The 11934-nt window shown below is 38.0% G+C and overlaps 1 long non-coding RNA gene across 4 annotated transcripts; it reads right to left on the bottom strand.

The window, feature by feature from the left end:
* Positions 1 to 4227: 4227 nt before the first annotated feature.
* Positions 4228 to 8286, bottom strand: LOC139850392 (uncharacterized). 4 transcript variants are annotated; one of them, XR_011760020.1, is made up of 7 exons: positions 8066 to 8286; positions 7821 to 7964; positions 7103 to 7184; positions 6633 to 6879; positions 6474 to 6566; positions 6316 to 6394; positions 4228 to 4439 (listed from the first exon to the last, which is right to left on the bottom strand). It is a non-coding gene; the product is annotated as an uncharacterized lncRNA (long non-coding RNA). The 4 variants fall into 4 exon arrangements; XR_011760017.1 differs by lacking the exon at positions 4228 to 4439 and having other exon boundaries at positions 6267 to 6394; XR_011760018.1 differs by lacking the exon at positions 4228 to 4439 and having other exon boundaries at positions 6267 to 6394; positions 7821 to 7943.
* Positions 8287 to 11934: the final 3648 nt, after the last annotated feature.

The following is an 11934-nucleotide window of genomic DNA, read 5'->3' as shown; positions in this document are numbered from 1 at the left end:
CAGTTATCTGATATCTTTCGTACTTAGTTTGACAACCCTAACAAAGTCCAAATTAAATAAACGAACTTGTTCTGTGACCCTTGTCACAAACTGGTCTTAACCAAATAATAAAATATCACTGAACATTAAATTAAAATAAAAGCATAATTAACCACACAATTATGCCTAAGGGTAATTAAGTAATCTTACTTCTAACCCCGATTTCAGTCTGTTACACGCCGTTTTAGGTAACTTTGTAATAAAATCCATGGTAATATGCTCCCATTTCCATTTCGGGATTTCTAACGGTTGTAACTTACCATACGGCTTTCGGTGTTCGGATTTCACTTGCAAACACGTGACACATTGTTCAACATACTTAACAATATCTTGTTTCATACCCGACCACCAATACTCTTTCCTCAAATCAAGATACATTTTCGTCGCGCCCGGGTGAATGGGATACTTTGACTTATGTGCTTCATCAAGTAGCACTCGTCGATGATCACCCATTTTAGGCACCCATACTATTCCTTGAAAAGATAACAAACCATGCGGACCTAAGGTAATAAATTCCATTTGTCCCACGATTCGTTCCTCATGCTTATTGCTAACAAAAGCTTCGATTTGAGTCTCGCCAAGCTTTACAAGAAAATCGTTAGTAATAATCATGCGTAACGACCCTACTCGTATCGCCGGATGTTGACTCTTTCGACTTAACGCATCCGTGACCACATTCGCTTTACCCGGATGATAAAGTATCTCACAATCATAGTCTTTCACCACATCCATCCATCTACGTTGACGATAATTCAAATCTCTTTGATTAAAAAGGTGTTTCAAACTCTTGTGATCCGAATAAATCGTACACTTGATACCATACAAGTAATGGCGCCAAATTTTCAACGCATGAACAACCGCCGCCAACTCAAGATCATGAGTCGGATATCTCGTTTCGTGTTTTCCTTTAATTGTCGGGAGGCATACGCGATGACTTTACCTCTTTGCATTAGAACACAACCGAGCCCATTTAAAGAAGCATCACAATAAACCGTCATGTCTTCTACCCCTTCCGACAATACTAACACCGGAGCTTGACATAATTTCTCTTTTAACAATTGAAAGACAATTTCTTGCTCGTTCTCCCAATTAAATCTTGCGTTCTTTCTCGTCAATTTTGTCAATGGAGAAGCAATCTTGGAAAAGTCTTGGATAAACCGACGATAATAACCAGCCAATCTGAGAAAACTTCGAATTTCCGTGGGCGTAGTCAGTCGTCCCCAACTCTTCACCGTCTCTATCTTCCCCGGATCTACTTGAATACCGTCCTTATTCACAATATGACCAAGGAATTGAACTTCCCTTAGCCAAAATTCACATTTGGAGAATTTAGCATACAACTTCTCCTTCCGCAACGTCTTTAACACGCACCGTAAATGATGTTCTTGTTCCTTCATACTCTTCGAATAGACAAGTATGTCGTCAATGAACACAATTACCGACTTGTTCAACATAGGTTGGCACACTCGGTTCATAAGATCCATGAATGCCGCCGGTGCATTCGTAAGACCAAAAGGCATAACTACGAATTCAAAATGCCCATAACGCTTTCGAAAATCCGTTTTCTCGATATCTTCCTCACGGACCCGCATTTGGTGATAGCCGGACCGTAGGTCGATTTTAGAAAAATACGTTGCACCTTGAAGTTGGTCAAACAAATCGTCAATCCGAGGTAATGGATAATGATTCTTGATCGTCACTTTGTTTAACTCCCGATAATCGATGCACATCCGCATACTACCATCCTTCTTCTTCACGAATAAAACCGGAGCGCCCCATGGCGAAGCACTCGGTCGAATGAAACCCTTCTCAAGCAACTCTTGGGTTTGATTTAACAACTCTTGCATTTTCGTTGGCGCTAAACGATAGGGAGTTTTAGCAATGAGGGTAGCCCCCGGAACCAACTCAATGCGAAATTCTACTTGTCTTTCCGCCGGAACACCCGGTAACTCATCCGTAAAAACGTCTTCAAATTCATTAACCACCGGAATTTCACGAATGGGTAGTGGCTCATCACGAGTATCAACAACATGGGCAAGAAAAATCATGCCACCACCAACAAGAAAATGACGTGCCCGTGCAAAAGTGCATATCGGCACAAGTCTTCTCCGCTTATCGCCATGAATAATTAACTCTCCCCCACTAGGGGTCTTCACTCGAATAGATTTTTCATGGCATGCAATATCGGCTCTATTATGATCGAGCCAATCCATACCAACAACGATATCAAAATCACCCAAAGTCATCGGGATGAGATCAATTTTAAAGTTTTCGGCACCAAACACAACATTACAATTTTTTCACACATCAACCACTAGCACCGTCTTGCCATCCGCTATTTCAACTTCTATCGGACGACTTAACTTAGCTAACGGTTTATTAAGTTTAGGCACAAATTTTGGTGACACAAACGACAAGTTTGCACCACTATCAAAGAGTATCCTTGTCGGATTAGAATTAACCATGAAAGTACCTGAGACAACTTCGTTAGATTGCTTGGCTTCCTCATTGGTCATTAAATAATTGTGACCCCTAGCCGTACCCGCCGCCTTCTCTAGCCGCTTAACATTATTGTTGCGCAATTCGGGACACTCCGGCCTCTTGTGCCCCTCTTTGTTACAATTAAAACAAACGATTTTGTTGGAAGATGAGTTCGTGCAATCACGGGCAGAGTTTGTCGACCACAATTGTAGCACGTGGGCCCAAAACTCTTAGAAGCCCCCTTTTTCGTACTACCGACGCTCTCGGTCACACTCTTGCTCTTCTTGTTCGAGTGGCTAGTAGCTTCAAATTTTCGTTTGCCAAAGGTGAAGTCACTCTTTCTTGGAGCAAGCGACTCAAAACCCTTAGCGATATCAAATAGCTCATCAAAAGTCTTCGTCGAATTCCTACTAATCCTTTCTTGATAGTTATCATTCAAGGTTCGGTAGAAATCTTCTTTCAACATATGATCGTTCCTGTCATACTCCGGGCAAAATTGGATCTTTGATAAGAAAGTGGACTTGAGAGTGTTCAAATCCATTGACCCTTGCCTTAAAGTACGTAACTCGTCCTTAAGCTTTGAAAGATCGGTCGAAGTTCGGTACTCCTTGAAAAATTCTTCTTTAAACTCGTCTCACGTCGAACTCATACTTTGTTCTTCGCCATAAAGTCGGATTTTTGCGTCCCACCATAACTTGGCATCACCCCTCATCATGCTACTACCAAACCTCGTCTTTTTATCGAGAGGGCACTCACTAGTACGGAAAGCCCCCTCCATATCGGAGATCCATCGAGCACTCTTGAGTGGGTCTCGTTCACCTTCAAAGGTGGGAGGTTGAGCATCTTTGAAGTTTTTATAGTGGAAGTCTCGCTTTCCCGCGTTATCCTCTTTAAGAACAATCTTAACTTGTTCCTCGACTAGATTGACTACTTGTTCGTCAATCGAATCCAAGAACATCTTCTTAACATCCTCTAAGAAGGCCTCATGACGCCTTTGCATAATGGCCTCAACCTTGGCCGTAAACTCAACATCCTCGCTCGAACCCCCTTCATTGGTCTCGGGTCCGTTTCTCGTCTTCATACTTTAAAACGGAAAAAGGTTAAGCAACGAACGAAAAGACTTAACACATATGTATATACACCACACTACCCCATCTTGCTCAGCAATCGTCGTACATTGCTTGTTTGACACGATTTGAACCCGTAACAATGGTAGCTAATCATTGTTACGCGAGCACGTCGCATTAACTTGCTAGTACAACGTCTATCTCGCTTGATGATTTCTAACACAACACAAAACAATTAGCGCAAGGTTAGTTCACATAAACCTAAGCACTAATCAACACCCAGTCCGACCCGTCTCCTACAAGTCCCGCATAAAGCGCATACACAAATAAATCTAAGTCTAGGCACCTATCTCAAGGCGCCTAAATCCCTTAGACCATGCTTTGATACCACTTGTAACAACCCAAACCAATAACCAACCAATTACGCGAAACAATTTTTTTTATAACAGTAGAGTGCGCCACGCGCACCACCTCAGGGTGCGCAGCGCGCACAGGTCAATTTCAGTTCTGTCCGGTTTTTCAATTTTTCAAATAAAGATCTCCCACTTCCCTACATATTTAGGCGAAACGCTTTTTACCACATGTTCATATATGTAAAACTAACGCGAATCAATCACAAAACAAGTTTTACAAAACGGGAACCACATCGGCCGTTTTACGAGTTTCGTACAAACCATGAGTTTCGACTACATTAGTTTAATTTCCAAATGACACTTTGAGCATGGTGTTTGGGGTTAAACTACCCAAGTCTCGGTCAAACTCCAAAGGCTATCACATCCCAAAAGCGTCCCCTAAACAACAAGCGGGATCTCTAATCCAATCGAATGCCCTTACCCTTGTCAACGCCGGAGCCTATAAAAAGATAAACAACGAGAGGGTAAGCAAAGCTTAGTGAATGTAATAATTATATCCATATATATATATAACATACTTACTTGCAATCACTTACACATATACCGCATACACGCTAGCAATACAATTAGCATACCATCTCAAGTACAAAGCTAATAATCTCCAACAAACCGCTACTATCGTAATCAATAACATATAATCGACATAATATAATATGCTACAAAACAATACACAACCATGGTTAACCATTCTCGCGTCATGGTGCTACCGGCTCTTTGGTTCACACCATATGCATTTGTCATGATGCTACCGGCTCTTTGGTTCACATCACAACTCGAGTCATACTCATGCTAGAGTGCTACCGGCTCTTTGGTTCACACTCTAACAACGCTAAGGTGCTACCGGCTCTTTGGTTCACACCCTAACAAATCATGCTATAGTGCTACCGGCTCTTTGGTTCACACTACAACACACGTACTATGACGCTACCGGCTCTTTAGTTCACATCATAGCACGCTCGCACATACTATGGCACTACCGGCTCTTTGGTTGATACCATAGTATACAAATAAATACATTACATACATATGCATATAATCATTCCACTCACCTTAACGATTTGGTGACGGTTTTATACTTCCGCAAGCTTCAAAGCAAAGTACCTAATATAATACGTACTTCAATCAACACACAAAACTAGTTGGACTAAATACCAACAATTTCACTTATGTGCATTTAATGACTTAAATGCATTAAATGCCCTATTTTCACCAAAACCGCCCTTTAAAGGTCAAGACCATCATTAATCACTTAAAAGCTAGTGATTAAGGTCCAACAACACTAACTATTACACAATTAGGGTATTTCATACCCATATTTCCCAATTAGGTCAATCATTAGCCCTTAGACTAATTTAAAGTCAACACACCCATTTCGGGTCATCCACTAACCCATCTAACACCCATTTACTAATTTACTAGGTGTACTAGTGATTATCTAACCAATTAGGACTTATAAACATCAATTAACATTTTGAAACCCTAGGTTAGTTACCATTGAGTCTTCATGACTCCATCTTACCCAAGAACACCCAAAATCACCAAATATGGGTTCTATGTTCTTCATTTACCCAAACCCTAACCCATACATAAATCAAAGTAAGGAAATCCAAGTTAGAACATACCAGTACAACCAAAACGTAGCTAGAGAGGAGATGGACAACTTTAGAACTCGAGCTAAGACCCAAAACTAGCTCCTCCTTCCTTGGCTTGAGCTCTCTCACACAAGAATCTCACTCTCTCTCTAAAATTGAAGTGGAAAGGATAAGGTTGTTGATAATGGAGTTATGACTCTCCCAAAACTGACCTACTGGCCTTAAACTCGCCCACAAGTGAAATTATCAAAAAGCCCATCAAAATATCTAATTAAAACAAGCAGAAACCGGCTACAGTGGACAGTGCGCCACGCGCACCAATAGGTGTGCGCTGAGCGCACTTTGCCCAGCTCTGCTTCTGACCTCAGTTTTAATGCACAACGTCACCCACGCTTCATGTACTCTATTTACAGCTCTGTACTATAATTATTAGGGTCTTACATAAATTAACAAGCATGTGGTCAGCTGCGCGTTGCAGCAGTAGTCCATTTTTTCGTTTATCAATTACGATGGTGTTTATCAAGCTTTTGTACATTACGTATGCGAAAAATGGTAATGCATATTGATGCTGTGAAAACTACAACATGTTTTAGCACCGTTGTTTGTACATGCAAAACTATGTGCTGCTGATTACATTGCTTTAGTAGCGTGCTCCTTGAGCAAACATATACGCCTAGGTACATATTTAAGAGTTTAGCACATCATGTTGCTAAGGGAGCATACCCGTTAGACCAAAAATAAATGCTCCTGTGTGATGCCATTGCTTTTTAGTCCTTTTTCATGAAGTCTGTGGCAGGGGTGTCTGTCACGGGAATGCAGTAGTTAGGGATGTGTATGTGTTCAATGATTTGCGTTCAGTTATTTGTGGTTTTTTTATTTACCTGGTTGAAATGGTAGTTTTCGTTTTCCATGGGCGGTGTATCCCATTGAACTTGTAGCGTTTGTCGATGAGCTTGTATCTTCTAGTGCTGTATCTGCAAAGTTGCAAAGTTGTATGTTTATCAGCTTGTTTATCTAATTTTTGGGTGTTGGGTTGTTACCTTGGAAGCTTGATATGTTGGGTGTTGTTGATGCAACTTTGAAAACATCAATGACGATGAATTATGTTTGCTTGCTAGTGTGATGGAATTACAGGATATGGGATGTTCCTTCGAGGGCCTTAATAAGGCACCGTGGGCCTTCGGCGAATTGGTCCAGTTTCTTTTTGCAGGTGTGGCATGCATTATAACACCATGCTCTCCGGTCATCAATTCTCTTGATTGTTCCTTCGCAAGTGTAGCGGTCTTTCTGCAAAAACATTTTTTTAGTTTTTGTTGGTGAATGTGGCTGTTTAAATGAATACTTCTTCAAAACACTTTCTTAATACTTGATGTAATTAAATGAAGACACCTTCAAAATACACAAATATAATATTAAAATTAAAATTCTAAATAACGGATATCAATTATATATTATGATATTCGAGCTGCTATAAATATGTTGTATAGCATGTAATGCATAACAATTTTACCGTCTTGGGTCAGAAGCTGACAGCTATTATGAGTGGTTTTGGTAGTGATTCGTGCAGCTGCGTTAACTTCTACTCCAAAAAACTGTACGAACAACAGGGGGAAAAAAAATCCGTGCTCAAATCAAATTACAATGAACATTAAATCATGCTAATAATGCATGTGTACATTTACATAGTAAACAAAGTAAATGTATCCAATTGCAGTACCTCTATAGGCACTTTCTTGTAATCAGACCATTAATATCTTTCTTCACTTGGTAATTTGATATTGATACACAACTCAAAAGTTAAGTGAACATGCTAGTCATTCCTATTTCATAATGTTGTAATTTATGCACACATATATAACATATATTGAACAACTTTTAAAAATTAAATATGCAAAATGACTTAAACAGTAGGCTCATAGATCACAGTATACCACAAAGTTGCTAACAAAATTACAAATCATCTTATCTTATAATATCTTATAACATAGATTAAAGATATAAAAAATAATACTAAATATATTAACTTCAGTAACAACCGTTTTAGGGCTAAATTACAAATTGTTTCACTTTCTTTGGCATCCAATCATGCAACAATGTTAAAATTCGAAAAAAGTAAATAACTTTGGTATAACTCTTACATATAATCATCTAAACAGCCCCTAGATGTATCGTTTACATAACATATAAGAAACCCTAAATTTTATAAATTCAACAAATCAAAGATTTACCTGGCTCATGAATATCAAATTCAGGGAAAATAGATGACGATGGCGACGACGTGGTGTGGAGACGACGGTGGAGTTGGCGCTAGTCATAGGGCGACATAGATAGATGGTTAGTGGTGGTGAAGCCTGGTGTGATTAGGTTGGTAACTAATAAGATGGTCAAGATAAAATCAAAAGGGAAAAATACTAAAGAATTAACGGGAAATAAAACTTGCAAATTCGTAAAAAAAAAAAAAGAGATACACTACCTGTCGAAGAAGCCGACGGTCGTGGTAAAAGCGGTGGTGCCGCTGGCGGTAGTGGCGGTGGTGCCGCTGGCGGTAGTGGCGGTGGAGGAGGATACAGTAGCGGCGAAGGTGAGATTGATGGAGCAGCGGCAGAGACGGCGGCTAACGTAGCAGCCACTGGTGTGGTCTTCCTGTAACGCTTCGATTCGAGAGTGTTGATTGTTGAGAAAATGGGATCGCCAGAACCTTCCTGGTGTAAGGGGGAAGGAGCACAGGGGAGTATATAAATGGGAACTAGAAAAGACGAGAATACCTCTGCTGTTGGTGAACAGTGAAGAGAGTTTGCTCAATTGTAATATTATTAATTAATATTAATTAATTACAATTTTCTTAAAACATACTCGGCAGTGTATCATTAAAAAACAGTGGTATAAGGATTATCAAAAGTGAATAAATGATAAATCTATAGTACCATCATTAAAATCAAGCTACAACAAAGTATGTTTTAAACAATGTTGAGATTAAATTTATGATGTTGATTTATTACAAGAACAAAAACGAAAGAAAAAAAATTGGACTATTTGGACGGCTAGAAATAACGCCATCTTCAATTCTAGACTCACTTGTTGGTCGAACATGGTTCGTGAAATCAAGTTGAAAGTGTGCTTTTGCGCATCTTCTTCAAACATATATTCGAGCCACCAATTCTACATCTTCGAAAATAATCTTCGGATTTTAATTCGTATACTTAGGGATCTTTGTTTAATCTTCTTTCAAATGTTTATGTTCTGTTTATTTGTCTTGAGGATTTCTCTTGTGGATCCGTTATTTGTATTTCTCTACCATCATTGTTTCGATGATTGGTCTTTTATATATTGATCGTCTTTTGCCAAAAAAAGGGAAGTAAAACGAAAATAATAATTTGACTCATATAATAATCATCTTCTTTGTTTTCGTTTAATTCATTAGAAATCATTTTCATATTCATTTAATCTAAAACAATTTTTGGTCATAGTTTTTTTGGGGCGAAATTTTGGTAAATCATGTTTGATTGCTGTTATTATGGAGTATTATTATTATCTCTATCTGTATCTCTATTTTTTTTTTTATCACATTAACACTTGTACGGAGTACTTAACCGAAATTTTGGGTATTATCTAATCAATTGAAATACTAATGTGATTAAATTTTGTGTTTCTCTTTTAATTGATTCAAAAATTACACAATCAAAACATAAATGTAAAGGCAAGAAAACAGAAAAAAGGTGTATCTATAAAATATATGAGCACTATGTGTAGTATTGACATGTAGCCGAAATTGTCCAACAAGCTTAAGATGGAAGTAAAGTGAGACGAGGATTGTGATTCGTGAATTATCAACCAATCAAAATTCAACATTTCAACATCCTTTTCAAAAGTAAACTTCAACTATATTAATCAACCGTCTTTATGCAATGCGAATATTGGTTCATTCGAATCTTACTCTTCACTCGTATTTTTTTTGAAATGCAAGCAAGTATTATTAATAAATAAATAGCAGTACACGAGAGAAACTAGCAAGAAGCTAGCTAAGACATGAGCTCACGCTCCAACCACACAGTTAAAAACATACAACGCACAAGAACACGAAACGAGAGGAAACAAATGGCAAGAGGACAGACACACACTACAGGGGAGACACCTCGACTAGCTTTAGAGACTAAGTTTCCGAATCCGAGGACGCACAGGATGAGCAACACGAGCAACAAATATCGTCGTCGTCATCCTCTTCCGAATGTTTCATCACCTTCTCGATAAAATATCTATCTTGCCATCGCGAGTTATCCCGACTTCGGCTACGCTTCATATTACTCCTTCCCCAAACATATTTAATAAAGCGACTTTTAATCAACGGATGTACTTTTCTCTTTTTAACACGAAAGCGAGTTACCGAGGTCCCTTTTGAAACAGAGCCCAACACAAGATCATTTGGGTTGTTAGGAAAGTCTGGCCCAACAGGCAAGCCATCCACAAGCCCAACATTATTTTGAAAATTCATTGGAACTCTCAACTCTTCCCATTTTTCACGCGTGCAGGAGTAATCCTCAAAACAGGGGCAACCGTCGTTGGAATTCGTGACAGAAACAGAAGTGCTCGACTTTTGAGTTTCACCCGATTTATGAGCTTCATCTGAACTAAATTCCGGTGAGGAAACCGCCACCGGAGAAACCATTGACGGATCTGGAATTAATTCACCATCTTCGACATCATCTGGAATTAATTCTCCATCTTCGACATCACCTGCCTTATCTGCATTATCCCGAATTTCATCTGCAGGCTCACGATTCTCATCCGCAGGCTCACGATTCTCACCTGCAGGCTCACGATTCTCATCTGCAGGTTCACGATTAGACAAATCATTAAAACCTACATCATCCACGCTTGACGAAACTTGAACCCTCTCGCTGGTATCCATGGCAGGCGACGAATGTACCGGCAGATTACTGGAGAAATCATGGGGTTTTTTAACACCATCGCCGCCAGCAACATCAACTTTATTCACTTCAACCAGAGACCAAGATAATCTATCTTTGTTAAAGCTAAATAAGAGGTTGTGATTGCTCACAGATTCAGGGAGGTAAAAATCGATGCATCTACCTCTAATCCTTATCTCTATATGATTATTCCCATGAACCTAAAACTCCTTGGATACATGATTCTGACCTCCAAGAGAGTCTGCGAAGCTTTTTCCATCCCATTGCATTGGTTTAGTCGGACTACGATTCCAGGGAGCCGGAGGAAAGTCCTCAGAACTATCGATATTCAAATTGCTCACACAATCCTTACTCGGAGGACGATTAGCTACCTTCCTCTCAACAGCCTTGTAAGCACGAATCCATCTCCCATTAACTTGTATAGAGTTCAAAACTTTTGTGAAAGAATCAATATCATTGATGCCTTCAAAACGAATTCTTCACTCGTATTCATCTTGGATGAATTAATTTTTTACTAGAATTTATAATGATTTTTCTAATGATAGCATTTTCATTAAGTGTTTTCGTTAACCTGCATAAAAAGAGTGTACATAACATTTAAATATTCACTTTATAATGACAGCTATTGAATGGTATAATATTGTACGTTAACAATAATTCTCATGCATTTTTTACTCGTTTTAGTCAAATGTGAATTCATTTATAATGAATTCGTGTTGACTGCTTATAGATCGTATGTAAAAGTGATGTTATTCTTAACTTTCATATATTTGCTTGATTTGATAAGCAATTTATATTCTTAACTTTCATATATTTCCTTGATTTGATAAGCAATTTATACAAGCAATATATATATATATATATATATATATATATATATATATATATATATATATATATATATATATATATATATATATATAGTGGACCAATCCATGGATAAGCACTAAATGGGGCACAAACTGAATAAGTAAAATTTCAATTTTTTTTTAAAAAAAAAACGATCATTTAATATGCAAATAGAAGAAAACGAAAAAATTTTAAAAAGTTTTTTAACAAAATCGTTCGAAAATCGATGATGAATGGTAAACATCGATGATGAATAGTAAAAATTGATGATGAATGGTAAAATTAACCATTCATCTGGTTAATTATCATTCATTTTTGTTCGTAATGAATGATAAAATTAATCAATGCTAAAAAAAGCAGATGAATGGTTGATTTAACCATTCATCTGTTTATGATGAATGATAAAAAACAGATGAATGGTTAATTTAACCATTCATCTGGTTTTTTTAGCATTGATTAATTTTATCATTCATCGTAAACAAGATGAATGATAAATTAACCCGATGAATGGTTAATTTTACCATTCATCATCGATTTTTGAAAGATTTTGAACTTTTTTTTTATGAAA

The sequence above is a fragment of the Rutidosis leptorrhynchoides genome, chromosome 5, assembly GCF_046630445.1.
Source record: "Rutidosis leptorrhynchoides isolate AG116_Rl617_1_P2 chromosome 5, CSIRO_AGI_Rlap_v1, whole genome shotgun sequence".
NCBI classification, from domain to species: Eukaryota; Viridiplantae; Streptophyta; class Magnoliopsida; order Asterales; family Asteraceae; genus Rutidosis; species Rutidosis leptorrhynchoides.
Note: the sequence above shows the minus strand (reverse complement) of the source record. Positions and strands in the feature narration are given on the sequence as shown.